This window comes from Elephantulus edwardii, unplaced genomic scaffold, assembly GCF_000299155.1.
Source record: "Elephantulus edwardii isolate Elephantulus edwardi_28Jun2011 unplaced genomic scaffold, EleEdw1.0 scaffold00065, whole genome shotgun sequence".
NCBI classification, from domain to species: domain Eukaryota; kingdom Metazoa; phylum Chordata; class Mammalia; order Macroscelidea; family Macroscelididae; genus Elephantulus; species Elephantulus edwardii.
In genome coordinates this window covers 10,665,092-10,683,690 of record NW_006399815.1, presented here as the reverse complement: position 1 = coordinate 10,683,690, position 18,599 = coordinate 10,665,092, and positions in this window count along the sequence as shown.

Below are 18,599 nucleotides of genomic sequence, written 5' to 3'. Positions count from 1 at the left end.
CAATGGTGTCACTCTGGAGACTAAGGTGCACCTGATACAGGCCATGGTTTTTGCAATCACTTGTTATGCATCAGAGAGCTGGACAATGTCTAGGGATGATAGAAGAGAATTGATGCCTTTGAGATGTGGTGCTAGAGAAGAGTACTAAATATACCATGGACGGCTAAGAAAACAAAGAGGTTCACCCTGGAGAGGGTTAAACTGGGCTGCTCCTTGGAAGCAAGGATTCTAAAGCTTCATTTGACATACTTTGGACATATTGCAAGGAGGGAGCAGTCCATGGAGAGGGATATCATGATTGGGAGGGTGGAGGGACAGCACAGAAGAGGAAGACCCTCTATGAGGTGCATTGATTCAGTGATTGGGGTAATGGGGGTGGGTGTGTCGGAGACAGTGAGATTGGCACAGGACAGAACAGAATTTAGAGCTGTTGTACATAGGGTTTCTATGAGTCGCAGGCAACTCAACAGCACGTAACAACAACAAACAACGTCCGAGATGAATTCACTTAAATTCTGCGTTTGGGAATGATTGAGTTGGGTTTGCAGCTTCAGGAACAGAGTTGAATTACTGAAGACAGTAGAGTAGATAGAGTATACCTTACAGCAGTCTAGAACTCTCCTCTCATTTCGTTCCCTCTGAACTCCAAACTCCCCTGTAAATAAAATTTTAATGCACCTTTAAAGAAAAACATTAAGAAAAATTTTGAATTAATAGCATTTTAAATGATCAAATACTTAAGCCTGACCTTGATTTGAAAAATCTCTATTTTTTAAAAAAAGACCCTTGAAGGCATAGTTTATGTCAGACTGCTTACCTTGGGTGTTTTGAATCAACTGGTTTCTTCTGCTGAGGGAGATCAAGTAGTATGCTCCCACTCGATGGCACTTAACAACAACAACAGTAAGTGGTATGTAACATTCTTGAGATAACTTTGGAATTAATATTTAAACTGAGATTTGAACAACTATGGAACCAGACAAGGTAATGGAGAAGACAGTCATAGTAGAAATGCATCAGAAAGGATGCTATTGTAATGGAACAGAATATATTGAAAGCTGCTCACTAAACTGTGCTGCCAGAGGCAAGTGGTTCAAATTCACCAGCTGCTCCACAGGAGAAGAATAGGCAATGTCCTTTTGTGCAATCAATTGCCTCTGGAAACCTGATGGAGGGTCAGCTATGGGTTGGTCCCAATGTGAAGGTACACAACAACAACAATAAGAATTGCCCTTTCATTGGGTTTCTAAATCTTTATGAGAGCAGACTAACTCATTTTTCTCCTACTCGCGTTCTCCAATCGCTAAACTTTCAGTTAACACTCGAAGCATTGCACTGTGCCACCTAGGTGTTATGTAGCATTAGGGATCCTGGATGGTGTGCTACCCAAAAAGTTGGGGGTTTGAGCTTACCCAGAAACACCTTGGGGGTAGGGGGCCACTATGCTCTACTGAAAAGATTAGTTATTGAAAATCTTATGGATCATGGGTCTGTTCAGACATCCATGGAGTCAAATGAGTCCGAATCAACTCAAGAGCAATTGATACAAGTGAGTTTCCCAGTTATCAAAGGGTAAGGGGAAAGAAGAGGTTTCCAGACTCTGGAGTGAGTATGATTTGGAGAGGAACACTTGATAGAAGCTATGACTTTAGTGTCTGGGACACAGCCAACTTATAGCAATACTACAAAGTGGGAAATAATTAACTTCAATTTATTCTCTTACCTCTGATATCTTAATGTTATTTCTCATTGGCCAAACCCAGACAGTAGCCAGAGATCAAAAGAGAACCAAGATATAGACCACCCAGGTCAGTCTCCTAGAGAAAAGAACAAGGAAGAAAGGATGGAAAGTACGTCTGAAAAGACAAAAAGAACATATGCATCATGGATGAAAAACTGACTCCCATTTAACTCCTTGGATTTGCTGTTCTGATAACGAACCTGAGGCTTGGGCCAGTATTCATAAACTCAGCGTTCAAGAAGTTACTGCCACTGCACCTATTACCGACTACCTGCAAGCCAAGGTACAATCGACTAGCCCCAAGACCTTGCTACGTGTGGGAATAAGACAGCAGGAGAGAGGGATGCCATCACTGTCTTTCTATCCTCTCCCACACAGGAGCTTGTGTGACATAATGTGGAGGGAGTTGCACTGCTTACTTAAAGGCAGCCTCTCTAGCAGTTTGAATCCTCCAGTGGCTCCTCAGAAGAAAGATGGGCAATCTCTTCCCTTGCAAGTTATAGCTTGCAAAACTTGATGAAGGGTCAACTGAGTTAGTTCTGACTCAAGGATAGGGAGTTGAAGTGGTGTTTTGTTTGTATTTTTCTTTTCTACAACCATATATTGATTTCTATCCTCTGAGCCTTAAACTTAACCTGTATCATAGGTTAGAGAAAATTAGGATGAACTGATGCCTGAAATAAAACCTCCCAACAAAGTGTTCCTTAGAAAAGTTTGAAGTTCTTGTTATTACTATATTTTGGTTGTATTTTTTCATCCTCAACACCTGAACAATCGTTTTCTCAACTAATTGTGGATGCATTTCCCTTCCTTGCATGCATCCTGAAATCTTTTCACTAGTTTGTATGGTATACAATTAAAACTCATCTAGAGTTTTGAATGCCATCAATTATAGAAGTTAACATTCTGTGTTAGAAACTGACCTGCCATTGATTTGACAGCTTGGGAATGGATAGTCTGCAGTAAACACAATCACCACATCCTTTTTGGAAAGGAACAAGAAAATCTCATAGCAATTCCCCCACCACTCCCCTCCCCAGTGCTCTGGGGGAAAACTCTTTCCCTTAACGCAGGCTTCAACTTCCTGAAGAATACTCTGTGAAGTTGCAGCTCAGGCTGCTTGCTCTTTAAATGTAATTTGCAAAATATTCCCAGAACCACAATCAAAAAATGTCCCATCTTTCAATAGGTAAGAATTTCTTTAAAAGGACACAAAAAAGTACTAGCTCAAAAAGAAACAAGTTTTAATTTTTATTCCATTCCAGTTTAAAACACTTCCATTTATATTCCATTCCAGTTTAAAGAAACAACAACTCTGTCATTGAAAGACAGGATACAGACTGAGGGGTGAGGAATATCCTAAACACACACATACACAAAACACGTGTGCATGCAGATGTTTGCACACATACAGAATCTATAAAGGCTGGAATGCATTAGAAAGAAGACTAATTTATAAAATTTTTCAAAGTGAATATCAAACAGAGAACCACAGAGAGCTTAGCAAAACCACCAATGAACATATAATAAAGGTGCTGAAAAGAACACTCACAAAGAAAATGTTTCCTAAATGCAATTCAGGAATATACCAACATACCAATCCCTCACCAGCATGGATAAAATTTTAAAAACCTGGCAATGTCCAAATGTTGACAAGGATATATACAAAGCAACTTAGACTCTCTCACACTAATTAATGGTGGGAATTCACAATGGCACAATTACTTTAGAAAACTGGCAATATTTATAAGAGTCGACCTTATGCCTATGATCAACATAAGCACAACATGTTCACAGCAAAGTACACTTTCAAGAGAAAGTAATACACGTAACTACTAAAAGACATAACCAAGAATATTCGGAGTAGTAGCAATCAAATTGATCCAAAACATAAAAAAACACAGGCATCCAATAACAAAGAATGGTAAAGAGATTCTGACAGAATCATAAAATGGAATATCACTTGTCAATAAAAAGAGACACACTGCTCTAAGCAACAACATGGACTAATCTCACAGATGTTATGTTGGGTGAAATAAAAGACAAAAGAATATGTGAGTCATTCATATGAAGGTGGACAACAGGTAGATCTAGTAATAGCGATAAAAGTTAAGATATTGATTACTTCTAAGATTGGGAGTACTGACTAGAAAGAAGGATCAGGGAGCCTTCACAGGTTGTGAAAAATTCTCAGTCTTCATCCAAACCAAAACCAACCCAGCTGCCCTCGTGTCCTCCCTGCTGCAGGACAGCCCTGCGTGTTTCCGAGGAGACACTGTCTGTCAGAGTTGTCAAGGTTGTGATCTTTCATAAGTAGATTGTCAGATTTTTCCCTTTAAGGTATTTTTGTGTGAATTTGAACTGCCTATTGAAGATCTCTAGTAGTTGATTGTTTGCACCAGTCAGGAACTCCTGTGTTCTTATTAAGTGCTCTTTAGTGTGTATCAAGAAAAAATATTATGGTTATGACAAGAGTCCAGAATGAAGGTTTCATAGTTGAGTGTACTCGGGGAGGGTGAGGGGGTGGATTGTATATCAACGAAGAAGGTTTTCTTTTGCTTTTCAAAGAGTGAACTGGGGAGGAGGGGTGGGCCGGGAGAAAAATGCAGCAGTGAATGAATGGAAATCCAAAATCTCTGTAAATGTTCATTAAAATTAATAAAATAAAATTTTATAAAAAGAAAATAAAAAATGCTGAGCTAAAAAAAAATATTTGCCATAATTGATTCTGACCCATGACAACTGGCTCAGTTTTCTAAAGCTGCTTTGACAGATATGACAAGTATCTTTAGCATATAAAAATTTACTCTTTTATCGTTTAGGAGGTGCAAAGACCAAATTCAGGTTGCTAGCTGCAGGGGAAGGTCCTCTTTTTTGTGTGGGTTGTGGAGAAAAGTTCAGGTTCCTTCAGGACCTGTTGAATCCATATTCACTGGAGACCTCCATGCACCCTGTACACCCTTCTATCCTGGTGTTGAGGAACTTTGCCTCACAGGTCCAGAAAGCTGTGCTCCATTCCTGGCAATTATTCCTCGCTGGTACTAAGTGTTCCCTCCAATAAGCTCGCTTGCTTCCCCTTTTTATCTCTAGGGAGATAAACAAGTTTGCTCCCTACACTCTAGGAAAACTCCCTTAATAGCCAATGTGATGGAAATGAGGGTAAGCTGCAGTCCATCCTTAATCCTTTTATCAACTGTACAGTTTATCAGACTATGGTGAATCATTGCATAGCTTCAACAGTATATCATTTATACATATATTTTAAGGGAAACAGAATCCAATCTCTGCCAACAATCTCATATAGTTCAGAGGAGAATTGTGCGCCCTATGGTTTTAGGTGGCTGATTTTTGAACAGTCCATCACCACACGTTTCTTCGTAGGCATCTGTGGGTAAACCTGAACCTCCAACCTTTTGGTTAGCCACTGAGTTCATTAATCATCCACACCACCCAGACGTCATGGTGTTCACACATGTTCAATTTCACTGAGCTGTGTATTTAAGATTAATGCATCTTCCTCTCATTACTATGTACACGAGATACCTTGATTTTAAAAAGAAGAAACAATCAGGTCTCATTCCCCAAGTTTCCGCAGTCAAGATAGTCTGGTGCGGGTTTAGCAGAATTAAAATGAATGCACTTTGTAGTTCCCTCGGGTAAAACTCTAACATGACAGACCACCACAAATTCCAAGGGTAATTGAATTGACTCAATACTCTCTCATAATGAAATTCTGCAAGTTTGGATTTAGCTGAGAGCACAGAGACACTCCAAAGGAGCTGTTAAGAAGGATGGCTGAACAAGCTGTTACAGTCCTTTCTGAACACATTTTTTAATGAAATAGGCATTTGAATATCTATTTTTAAATGAAATAGGTATTTAAATATGCCTGTTAGGTAGGTCAATGGAGATCCATTATTGTCTAATAAACTAAATCAAGGACTCTACAATGGGAAAGGGTGATGGGGGGAGAATATTTTAAAATCTGAAGGAGCTTTGTGCTCATTTGCAGCCAAATTCAATAGCTTTCATGCAGGAACCCAGGGGAGTTTTTATTGAATTCAATCCTTGAATTGTTTCTGGCTAACAGGCTCACTTCTATTTACACCATTATTTTCTATTAAAGGACAAGCTTGGAAAGTCAAAGAATTTAGAGCTATTCCACTTGAGAGAATCCCTGGTGGTGTAACGGTTAAGTACTGACCGCTAAACAAAAAGTCTGCAGTTCAAACCAGCTAGCAGCTCTGTGGGGAGCTCTGGTGGCCTAGTGGTAAGAAAGTGCACTGCAATCCTAAAGGCACACAGTTCAAATCCACCAGGTGCTCAATGGAAGGCTGAGCAATATCCTCTCATGTGATTTACTGCCTCTAAAAATTCAAAAGCAGCTCTTTGGGAGGAAGATTTTAAGGATTCCTTAAGGAATCCCTGTCTTGGAATCCAGTCTTGAAATTCATGTAGGGCAATTGCACCCTTTTTCACAGATGCATTGCATGTCATACTTGATTTGATGGCAGTATGTTTAGGTTATATTGGAATAATCAACACTTTAGGCTCCCTGTATTAGTCTCTTTTACAAGGATAGAAATCAAACTATTTATCATTAATTAGGCAAAATGTTCTAGGGACAGGGGACTGTTGTGCCAAGAAATCTGAGGGCAACTACCTAACAACTGACTGGAAGAAATCTGTATTTATTCCTATTCAAAAAAAAGTGATCTGACAGAATGTGTAAATTAATGAACAACATCAATAAGATCATTCTCAAGCAAAATCCTGCTGAAGATTATCTAAAAATTACTAGAACAATACATCAACAGAGAACTACCAGAAGTGAAAGCTGGGTTTAGAAGAGACTGTGGCCATAGGGACATGATAGCCAATGTCACATGGATCTTAGCCGAAAGCAAAGAGGACCAGAGGAATATCTATCTGTGTCTCATTGACTATGCTAACAGGCATTTGACTGTGTGAATGACAACAAGCTGTGGCTAACCTTCAGAAGAATGGGAATCCCAGAACACTTACTTGTGTTCATGTAAAACCTATAGTTGGACCAGGAAACAGTAGACAGAACAGAGTGAAGAAATACTACATAGTTCAAAATTAAGAAAGACTATGTCAGGGATGTGTCCTTTCTCCATATGTTTTTAACTTTTATATGGAACAAATAATTTGGAAAACTGGACTCTATGAGGAGGCATGAGGCATCACAATTGGAGGAAGAGTCATCATCTACAACCTGCATTATGCAGATGATACAACCTTGCAGTCTTCAGTAGGGATTGAAGCTCAACAACAACAAAACAAAGATTCTCACCACTGGGCCAATTCACAGCATTATGATAGATGGAGAAGAGATTGAGATTATTGAAAATTTCAGCTTGTTAAATTCTACAATTAACATTTTTGGCACCAGCAATCAGGAAAGTAAAAGACAAATTGCATTAGAAAAATCTGCTGTCAGAGACTTCTCCAAAGTACTGAAGACCAAGGAATCAGGCTGAAAACTAACATACGCCTGATTCAGGATACAGTCTTTGTAATTGTTTGCTATGAAAATTAATAATATTAATAACAATAATAAAAAAGAGAGTTTTGCCACTTCTTCGTTGATTGGTTATGTTTTTATAGTTCTTATCTATATTGTTGACTTTTTTTATGTGTTTTCAATCTGCCTGTGACTCATAGCAATGCTATGTATAATATCTCTGAAGCCTGCTCTCTCCTGATCCATTCTCACTGTCTGTGCTATACCTGTCCCCATTACCTCAGTCACTGCGTCAATCCTTCTCATCCAGAACCTTCCTCTCCTGCACTGTCCCTCCACCCTTCCAAGCATGATGTTATTCTCCAAAGACTGGTCCTTCCTGACAACATGCCCAAAGTATGTGAGATGGAATTTCAAAATCCTTGCCTTTAAGGAGCAATTTGACTTCACCCTTTTCAGGACAGACCTGTTTGTTCCCTTCGCATCCCATGGTATATTCAATATTCTTCTCCAGCACCACAGCTCAAAGGCATCGATTCTCCTTCTATCATCTCTGGTCATTGTCCAGCTCTCTGATGCATAGCAAGTAATTGCAAAGACCATGGCCTGAATCAGGAGCACTTTAGCCTTCAGACAGACATCATTTCTCTTCAGTACTTTGGAAAAGTCTCTGACACCAGACTTTCCCAATACAATTCATCTTTTAATATCGTGGCTGCTGATACCAAGAATGTTGATTGTAGAGCCAAGCAAACTGAAGCTGTTAACAGTATCAATCTCTTCACCATCTATCATGATGCTGTCAAGCGTCCCAGTGGTGAGAATCTTTGTTTTCTTGATATTGAGCTTTAATCCATATTGAAGGCTGCAGTACTTGGCCTTCTGCAGCAAGTGCTTCAGATCCTTATCAGTTTCAGCAAGTAGGGTTGTATCTTCTGCATAATGGAGACTATTGATGAGTCTACCTCCTATCCTGATTCCACATGTCTCTTCATAGAGCTGAGGTCCCGGAAAATCTGTTCCACATATAGATTGAAAAGATGGATAGGAATATAGTGAAAATGACAATCCTACCAAAAACAATTTACCTGTTCAATGCAATCCCAGTAAAGATACAAAATTCATTTTCAAAGAGATATAAAAGGCAATAGACAAACTCATTTGCAAAGAAAGAGATCCCAAATAAGCAAAGCACCACTGAAAACCAAAAACTAAGTAAAAGACATACTACTCCCTGATCTCAAAATCTACTACATAGCAGTAGTAACCAAAACGGCATGGTACTAGTACAATGACAGGCACATAGGCCAATAGAACAGAATTGAGAACCCAGAAATGGACCCACCTATTTACGGTCAACTGGTATTTGACAAGGAAATAAAATCTAACAAATGAGAAAATGACAACCTCTTCAACAAATGGTACTGGTAAAACTGAACTTCTGCCTACAGAAAGCTGAAATAAGATCTACATCTCATACCATATACAAAATCAACTCTAGATGGATCAGAGACCTAGGAGTAAAGCCCCAAACCATTACAGTCATGAGACAAAATGGTCCAAAGTATGTGAGATGAAGTTTCACTATTCTCCCCTTGAAGGAGCATAATGCCTGTACTTTCTCCAAGAAAGTAATGGTCGTTAATAGGATATTTACTATCCAAATCTCAGATTCATAGCAAGCAATTAAAATTCCCATGGTTTAGAGCAGATGTACCTTTGTCTTCAAACTGTCATCCTTGCTCTTCAGCACTTTGGAGAGGTTCCTGACTGCAGACTTTCCCAATACAACACATCTTGTTTTTCAAATTGTTAATACCGAGCTTATTGCTCATGGATCCAAGTAAGATGAGCTTATTGACAATTTCTATCTTTTCTCCGTCTAACATGATGTTGCTTATTGCTTCACTGGTGAGAATTTTTGTGACTGGTAAGCTTATGTAAATGTTAGCTGTTTGTGACCCACCAAAGAGATGGAGAAGCTTGGTAATAATGAAATTGAGGTACATGATACCCATGAGGGTTGGACCAGGTAAATAAAAAGTGTAGAACAGGAAGCTGAGGATTGGCCAATTTTTCCCTACCAGAGGCTTTGGAATCAGGAAGAGGAGAACAGAGATCTTAATACCACCCAGAAAGAATAGCCAAAGATTGTGCCATCTTTTGGATCTCATTTCTGTACAAAAGAGGGATGGAAAGTTGTTAACATTGGCAAGAAGGAAGGTGACCAATGAATGGTAAGCCAGCATGAGGTGAGATGGTGGCAGCAGCAGCATCAGTAGAGATGGCAGAAGCCAGAGACTGGCATGGAGACAGCTGTGGGCTGTCAATTCATGGGGAGAGGTAAGCCCAGTGCTTGCTGGCAGAGAAGGTCCCTTTGCACACTTGCTGTGAAGAGACACATCTGCCAAGCTTGAAGCGAGAGCTGAGATCCATTGGTCCTAGGCTTGCAGGCAGATGGGAGGAACATCAGCACTGAGGTGAATTGTCACAGGGTCTGTAATGTTGGACTTAATTTCAGTGGTGAGTGTGAAGATGAATGAAGCAGGCAGCAGAATTTTGGTCTTTGTACACAGGGTCACCACATTAAAGTTAAGCTAAAGGCTTTTAGAAATCCCTCCTCTGGTCACTTACTCTGGGAAGTGATGTAGATCTTTATACCAACATCTTATTTTTCATTTGTTAAGAGAATTACACAACTAAACTATAAAGTATAAATAAGCCCTAGGTTTAAGTATGGTAATATTCAGAATATCAGAAATCACAAGAGGACATATATTGGTACTTCAAAACATATTTTTTTTAAAATACATAATGGATTTTTACATTAGCTAGCTGTCAAAGCTGGAACTTATATACTAATTTGATAATTCCCAGACCAAGGCTTTTTTTCCCAGCCAGAAGGACTATGTTCCCAGTGTCTTCCCTCTGTTCCTGAATTTTTTTTTTATATTAAAATGCAAACGATCTGGGTAAAAGGATGTATTAAGCAACTGTCCATTGTTACATGTTGCTCACTCCTAGGATAATAAATTATATGTGAGATACTGCAGAGCATACCCTCTGCACAATATGTATTAAAAAAATGATGGCTATTTAACCTTGGACAGCATTTTGAGTAACTGCCTTTGTGGCTGTTTTGTTAGGTGTCCACCACAGTGTTTATTTATAGTTTCCAAAACTGTACCCTACTTGCAGACTGCCACATCTTTCTCCTATCAAGTAGCTGAGTGAACATGAACTCTTGACCTTTTAATTAACAGTGCAATACTTAACTACTGTGCCACCAAGTTTCCATATCTGCATTAGGATGGTGAAAAAGTGACCACATAGCTCAATTGTCTGAGGAAGTAGGTACATTCAGATTTTTTTTTTGTGCTTTGCTTATCTAAAAGAAGATCCTACCAGACCCTAATGGAAGAGACTAGAAGGAAGAAAATAAGGTGTGTCTCTGGTCTGTGAAGTGCTGTAGGGATGTCTGGGTAAATGTTGACCTAGGCCATGACTGTGCCCTGAGGTTCTGTAGATGTGAGTAGCTTAGGACTTGTCCCAACAGCCATTAGTCTATGATAGTAGCTACATTGTGCCTTGGTTACATTATTACTGTTGATAGAGTATTCTTATTTATTATAGTAAAGTTATCAGATTATTCTGTCATAATTATAACATACAACTAAGTTATCATTATATTACTACTTGCTCTAAACTATCTCTTTCGAACCCTGAATCAGCATAATTTTCCTCTAAGGTCTCAGAAGAAAATCTGGGGGCTAAATTTCTCTGAATCCTTTCTCCATCTGGATTCAGGTTGTTGTCTTTAACCACTATCTGAAGTAGATTGCCAGACCTTTCTTCCTGGTCTGGTCTAGTATGGAAGGTCCACTGAGACCTGTTCAGCTTTACAACACCATGAAACCTCCAGTGACAAAGACCTTTGCTGCTCAAGAAGTACATTGGTTAGGACTCAAGCCAGATTCTCCAGAAAGACAAGGACTCAACACTGAACCACCATCACCCTCAGGGATGCTTCAGGTTAGCATCTAACAAGAGTCACATTCATGGGATTTAAAAGGCAGAAAAGAAGTTCTCTGTTCTGCAGAGCAGCTCTTCCTAAATAGCTCCAGTGGAGCGCTGCGTGATTGCCCTCGTCAACATTTCTGGCTGATAATTTTGTTAACAGCTTTCTTGACCTACATCCTTTCCAAACATTGCACAAGACTTTACTTTCCTTATCAAAACCGTTTATACATTAAATACATAGAGGGGCTTACGCTGTCCTTACTGACTCTTGACCAATATTCAAGAGCATGACATGAATGTTGTGAGGCAAATCTAATTTTTCCTTCAGAAAATATTTTCAAAACTGAGAACTTTGTCCATATCAACAAAAAGTTATATTTGAGGATTAAAGTGTACCTGCCCCAAACCGTGGTGTTTTCAATCATCTTTTTTTCATTTATTTTAATGAAATTTACAGAGACTTTGGATTTCCATTAATTCATTGTTGTACACTTTCCTCCCTGCCTACCCCTCCCTCCCAGTTCGCTTTTTTCTTTGAAAAGTAAAAAAAAAAAAAAAATCCTTTCATTTTTATACAATCCACCCCCTACCCACCCTAGTCCACTCCACTATGCAGCTTTCTTTCTGGGCTCCTGTATGACAATAATACCTAATCATATATTCTTCCTAAACAGTTCTGTCTCTCATCTATTTCAATGTTCAATGTTTCAGTTCATTATTTACCCCCTCTTTCCTTAGTTTCCATCAATCCCCAATGTCAGTCCTATTTAATAACAGTGACACAATGCAGTATTTGCCCTTTTGTGACTGAGATATTTCACTGAGCACAATGTCCTCCAGGGTCACCCATTTTGTATATTTTATGAGTTCCTTGTTTTTCATTGCTGCATAATATTACATTGCATGAATATACCACAGCTTCTCTATCCATTAATTTGTTTATGGGCACTTGAGTTGTTTCCAGCTCTTTGTGATTGTGAACAAGGCAGCAATAAACACTGGTGTGCATATATCTGCTTGGGTCACAGCTTTGGTTTCTTTAGGGTATATTCCCAGTAGTGGAATTGCTGGGTCAAATGGTATTTCTATTTGAAAATTTTGAGGAAGCATCATTCAGCCTTCCATAGTGGTTACAACATTTTACACTCCCAACAACAACAGTGTATAAGGGTTCCATTTTCCCCCTATGCACTTCCAAAAACTTCTCCAACAGGGTAAAAAGGGAAGCCATAGACTGGGGAAAAAATATTTGGTAATGACATGTCTGATAAAGGACTTAAAATCTAGAATTTATAAAATACTCAAACACCACAACAAGATAAAGGTAAACAACCCAATTGCAAAATAGGCACAGGATATGAACAGATACTTCACCAAAGAAGACATTCAGATGGCAAACAAACACATAAAGAAATGTTCAAAATCCCTAGCTCTAAGAGAGATACAAATCAAAACAACTACTAGATACCATCTGTCCCCAGTAAGAACAATTTTCAATCATCTTGCAGGCATAAAAAAAAAGGTAGACAAAGGAAGACAAAAGAAAAATTGACTTTGAATTATAGTAGTGGGGAAAAATATTGAATATACCATGGACTTAAAATGGAACAAACTTGTCTTAGAAGATGTGCAGCCAGATGCATATCAATCTCCGTAAAATGGATTGGTACAGGAGCTGCAACAATGGGCTTAAACAACAATTATGAAGATAGTACATGATTGGGCAGGGTTTTGTTACTACAAATTAGAACAAACTTGAGACCTCTAAGAAGAGCAACATATAAACATATTTAGTTCAGGGCAGTTTTAGGACCAAAATTTCTGACTTTTTCCCCCAAACCTGTGTCTACTGCAATCCCAAAGACACATGGTTCAAATTCACCTGTTTCTCTGTGAGAGAAGAATGGAGAATCTCCTCCAGTAAAATTTACTGTCTCTGAAAACCTCCTGGAGCGTTGACAGGATACAACAACAACATCGGAACTCTGGTCTTTTTAATTTACATCTAAAAGAGCTAGACAGAATTCCATTAGCATATTGGCTGCTAACTGAAAAGTCAGCAATTCAAATCTACCAGGCAATCCTGGAGAAAGATGGGCAGTCTCCTCAAATAAAGATTCACTGTCTTGGAAAGAATTGACTCAATGACAGCGGGTATAAGGTCACAGAGTTTACACTGACATGCACATGCATATATGTATATATGTATATATGTATATGTGTATATGTGTATACATATGTGTATACATGTGTGTGTATGTGTGTGTATGTGTGTGTGTGTGTGTGTGTGTGTGTGTATACACACACACACAGATACTTATATACATATATATATACACACACACTCTTGTGGCCTTGAGCTCCAAGTCTGAACCCCAGGTACCAGCTTTAGGCAAAGGCTTTCTCTCTATGGCTGTTCTGGAAAGGTCCTTGTTTGCGAAATTCTGCTTCTGTTCTATCTACTTATGGCTTGATTTCTCTGCTTTTCCAGCTGAGATGCATGGCTAGCATAGCAAATAATGTCCCAGGTGTACGGGATGTCTCCGCTAGATCTCTAGTATGCTGGCAGTGTCCCACATTTGGCCCAAAGGCTTGAGGCACGAGGGCCCAGATAGAGACAGGTAGAAAATGTTCACTTGCTCTAAACCAAGGAGCTATGAGCAAGGCCTGGTGGAAGTCGAAGGGGTGGGAGGGGAATTATAGTATCAATATCAAGAAAAAAGAAATTCTTACCACTGGACCAGCAGGCAACATTATGATAGAAGGAGGAAACTATCAATGGCTTCCTCTTTCTTGGATCCATAAGCAATATACTTGGTACTAGAAGTAGGGGTAAATTAGGAAAAGTATTACACTGGGAAATCTGATCTAGTCAGGGATATCCCAAATTATTGAGGAGAAATGATGTTCGTTTCAGGACTAAGGTGTGCCTGATTGAGGTCATGATCGCGATTCAGGACAATATTCATGGACTGCCAAGAGAACAAACAGATATGTCTTGTAAGAGGTGTGGCCCAGTTGTTTCTTGGAGGGAAGGATGGTGAAGCTTCATCTTATAAATTCTGGATATGTTAATATGAGAGGCTATTTCCTGGAGAATTGAAAAGGTAGAGGGACAGCAAAGGAGAGGAAGACCTTCAAGCAGGTGGATTGACATAGTGACTACAGCAATAGGTTCGAGTGTGTCAGTGGGAAGATGACACAGGATAGGACAGGGTTCAGATGTGTTGTTCATCAGGTTGTTTTGATTTGTACTTGCAACAACTGGTGGCCTAATAGATAAATTATGTGCTGTCAATTCAAAGACAGAAAGTTCAAATTCAGTAGCTTCTCTGTGTGGAAAATGATGGAAAATCTCCTCCCATGTGATTTGTAGCCTCTGAAAACATACTGGAGGTTCAGCTATGAGTCAATTCTGACTCAAAGACAATACTTTTGAGTTGGAGAGAGAGAGAGAGAGAGAGAGAGATGTTTGTGGGTATGTATGCATATAATTATCCTTTGCAGTATAGTGTGTTACATGTGTTGTTCTAACAAAAGGTCAGTGAATCAAACCCACCAGGTATTCTGCAGAAAAAAGAGGCAATTCCGCTCCTGTAAAGATTTACAGTCTTGCAATCTCAAAGGTGCATGGTTCAAATCCACCAGATGCTGTGCAGGAGAAGGAGGGGCAATCTCCTCTTGTACCAGTCGGATCTGATTCGATGGTACACAACAAGAAAAGAAAAAAAAAATATTTACAGTCTTGCAAAACCTTTAGGATTACCATGAGTTAGAATTAAGCCAATGGCAATAGGTTTGGTTAAGATGGACAAGTTTCTCTCAAGCAATTTTCAGCCTCAGAAAACCACTGGAGGGTCAGCTGTGTGTCAGTATATAATGTGTGTGCATAGATAGATATTATAACCTAAATCAAACAAATACATGGAGATGAAGAAAAAGAAACAAAACACAAATTTTGTCCAAGGTACTCTGACTGGGAAAACACCTAGAAAACCATAATTTAATGCCACAATTTTAATGCAGGCTTTTCATTGTTCGGTCAATTACAAACAAAAGCAAAAAAAACTAAATTACAAAATAGAATGCATGAGTTAATGCAGGTAATCTAGTCAATGGCCCATGTTTCCATATGTATCTAAGTATTAATTATCTGTTAATTATATGACAATATTGTGTCTTGTGTTTTGCTGTGACATTGGAAGCTATGCCAATGATATTTCAAATACCAGCAGGGTCAATCAGTGGACGCATTTCAGTGGAGCTTCCAAAGAAGCAGGGCCAGCCAATTGCTTCTGAAGCAATGGGCCCTGGAAAACCATTTGAAGAGCCATGGAACCTTCTCTGATATTGTGCCAAAAGACGAGACCTTTAGGTTGAAAAGCATTCAAAATACCACTGAGAAGGTGCTGCATCCTCAGCATGGAGTCCACGTTAATGACACAGGTGAAATAAAGTTTTTGTCCAATGAAGGACCTTTGTTTATTTGCTGATGTGGCATGGCTCAAAATGTAGAAAAACAGCTGCAAATACAGTGGCTGCCCCAACGGGTGCAAACAAAGCTGTGACTGGTAGCGGTGGCACAAGGCCAGACAGTATTTTATTCGGTTATACACAGGCTTGCTACAAGTCTGAAGCCCACATGACAAAACTTAACAACAAAAGCCATTTATTCTGGTCTACTATTCAGCGTCAGAATCAGTCATCCTAGCAAATCTAGGGACTCCCTAAATCCATCCCTAGAGAAAGCAGGGATGGTTGCCTTTCACACCCCACGTGATGAATCTACACGTGAGACATCACTGCACCTGAAATAGCGCCATGAGCACCAAGACACCTTTTCTCAGAGTTCCCTTTGTCACCCCTTTTCCTACAATCAAAACAGAACTTCAGTATTTTTCATTAACTAATGACACGCTTGTTAACAACACAATGTTTTGAAGATCTCTATTCTTTAGAAATTCGGGGAGCTATTTATAATGCTTTGCGGTCATAAAGTATTTAAAACAGACTCAATTCCAGCTCTTTGATACCTGAATATCAAAGGAAATCCTGCGTATGAAGCTGAAAACATTTAAAACCTGTGAAATGCAATGGAATGCAACTGTCCAGAACCAAAAGAAAACCTTTATTTATAGCAACTGACTTATTTGTTTGATATACCGTATGTGCTCTGCTTTATAATTTTTAAGGCGTGTGAACAGGGACACATTAGATATTACAGAAAGAGTGAGTTGATGATTTACAAGACTTCATATCAGGTCTATTGACCTTCTCATAAGAAAGGTTGGTGGTCATAACAGCACTGAAAAATGCAGCCCTCGGGAGTCAATTTAATGTAGAATAAACTCTCTAACCACCAGCAAGATGGCCATATCAGCTGCTCCACCTGCAGATTATGCTGCAGTTGTAAAAAGCACTTTTTAAATAAAAAATGCATAGGCTTTATTTTTTAAAACATATGCTACCTCTACCAAGGCAGCAGTTTCTCCCGCATAAATTCTCTTGGATTATAAGAAAAATATTGGATGTTAAAAAAGGCGAAGAGAAAAAAAAAGATAGCCTCTTCTAAAATGAAAAATGGGACAGCAATTTAGCTCATATCAGTTTGAAAATTAATCCTAGATTGCAAACCAAAAATGTATCTGAATGCCCTTTGTCTTAGCTGAACATTCATCATATATTCAATGCAAACAATATTACTCCATGTACAACCCAATGTAATCAATACCTGGACTTCTTAATTGGTGAGGCTTCATGTTAACACCCTAACTCTGAGGCTGATCTTTTGAAGATTATATGTCTCATTTAATTACTAGGGTCATCTGTCAAGGAAATTCTAAAAGACAGTCCATCTAACCACACCTAATTAAAACAAGTAAGGAAAGAAAGACATCCTAAAACTGGTCCTCTTTCTTAGCATATTTTTCTAAGAAATTACATACCTAACATGGGGAGCTCTGATAGCCAATTGGTAAGCAGCTGTGCTGCCAAACCAAAGGTATGCAGTTCAAATCTACCGGCTGTTTCTTTGAAGAAAAATGGGCAATCAACTACTATATGATTTATTGCCTCTGAAAATCTGATGTTGGATTAACTGTGACTAAGTTCTGACTTAATGATACATAATACCAAGTTGTGTCAAGAAATCTGGAGAATAACCACTTGGCCAACTGACTGGAAGAGATCTATATTTGTTCCCATTCCAAAGAAAGGTGACTCAACAGAGTGTGGAAACTATAGAGCAATATCGTTGATTTCACATGCAAGCAAGATTCTGCTGAAGATTATCCAAAAATGACTGGAACAGCACATCAGCAGAAAACTGCCAGAAGTGCAGGCTGGGTTTAGAAGGGGTCATGGTACTAGGGATATTGTAGCTAATGTCAGATGGATCTTGTCTGAAAGCAGGGAATACCAGAGGAATGTCTATCTGTGTTTCATTGATTATGCAAAGGCGTTTGACTGTGTGAATCATAACAAACTGTGGCTGGCTCTGAGAAGAATGGAAATCCCAGAACACTTGATCGTGCTAATGCAAAACTTATACTTGAACCAAGAGGCAATCGTCAGAAAAGAGCAAGGAACACTGCATGGTTCAAAATTGGGAAGGGAGTACGCCAGGGATGTGTCCTATCTCCATACATTTTCAACCTGTATGCAGAACAGATTATCCAGGAGGCTGGGCTCTATGAGGAGAAATGTGGGGCCAGGATTGGTGGAAGATCTATCAACAATCTGCATTATACAGATGACACAACCCTGCTTGCTGAAACTGAGGAGGACCAGAAGCGCTTGCTGCAGAGGGTCAGGGACTGCAGCCTTCAATATGGATTGAGGCTCACTGTCAAGAAGACAAAGATTCTCACCACTGGGCCAATTGGCAGCATCAGGATGGATGGTGAAGAGATTGAGATTGTTCACAGCTTTAGTCTGTTTGACTCCACAATCAACACTCTTGGCACCAGCAACCAGGAAATTAAATGACATATTGTGATGGGAAAGTCTGCTGTTAGGGACCTCTCTAAAGTACTCCAGAGCAATGGTGTGTCTCTGGAGATTAAGGTGCCTCTGGTACAGGCCAGTCTTTGCAATCACTTGTTATGCATCAGAGAGCTGGACAACGACCAGGGAGGACAGAAGGAGAACTGATGCTTATGAGCTTTGGTGTTGGAGAAAAGTGCTGAGAGTGCCATGGACTGCTAAGAAGAAAACAAACAGATTCATCCTGGAGAGGGTTACATCTGGCTGCTCCTTGGAGGCAAGGATTCTGAGGCTTCATCTGACACACTTTGGTCATGTTGTAAGGAGGGACCAGTCCTGTGAGAGGGACATCATGCTTGGGCGGGT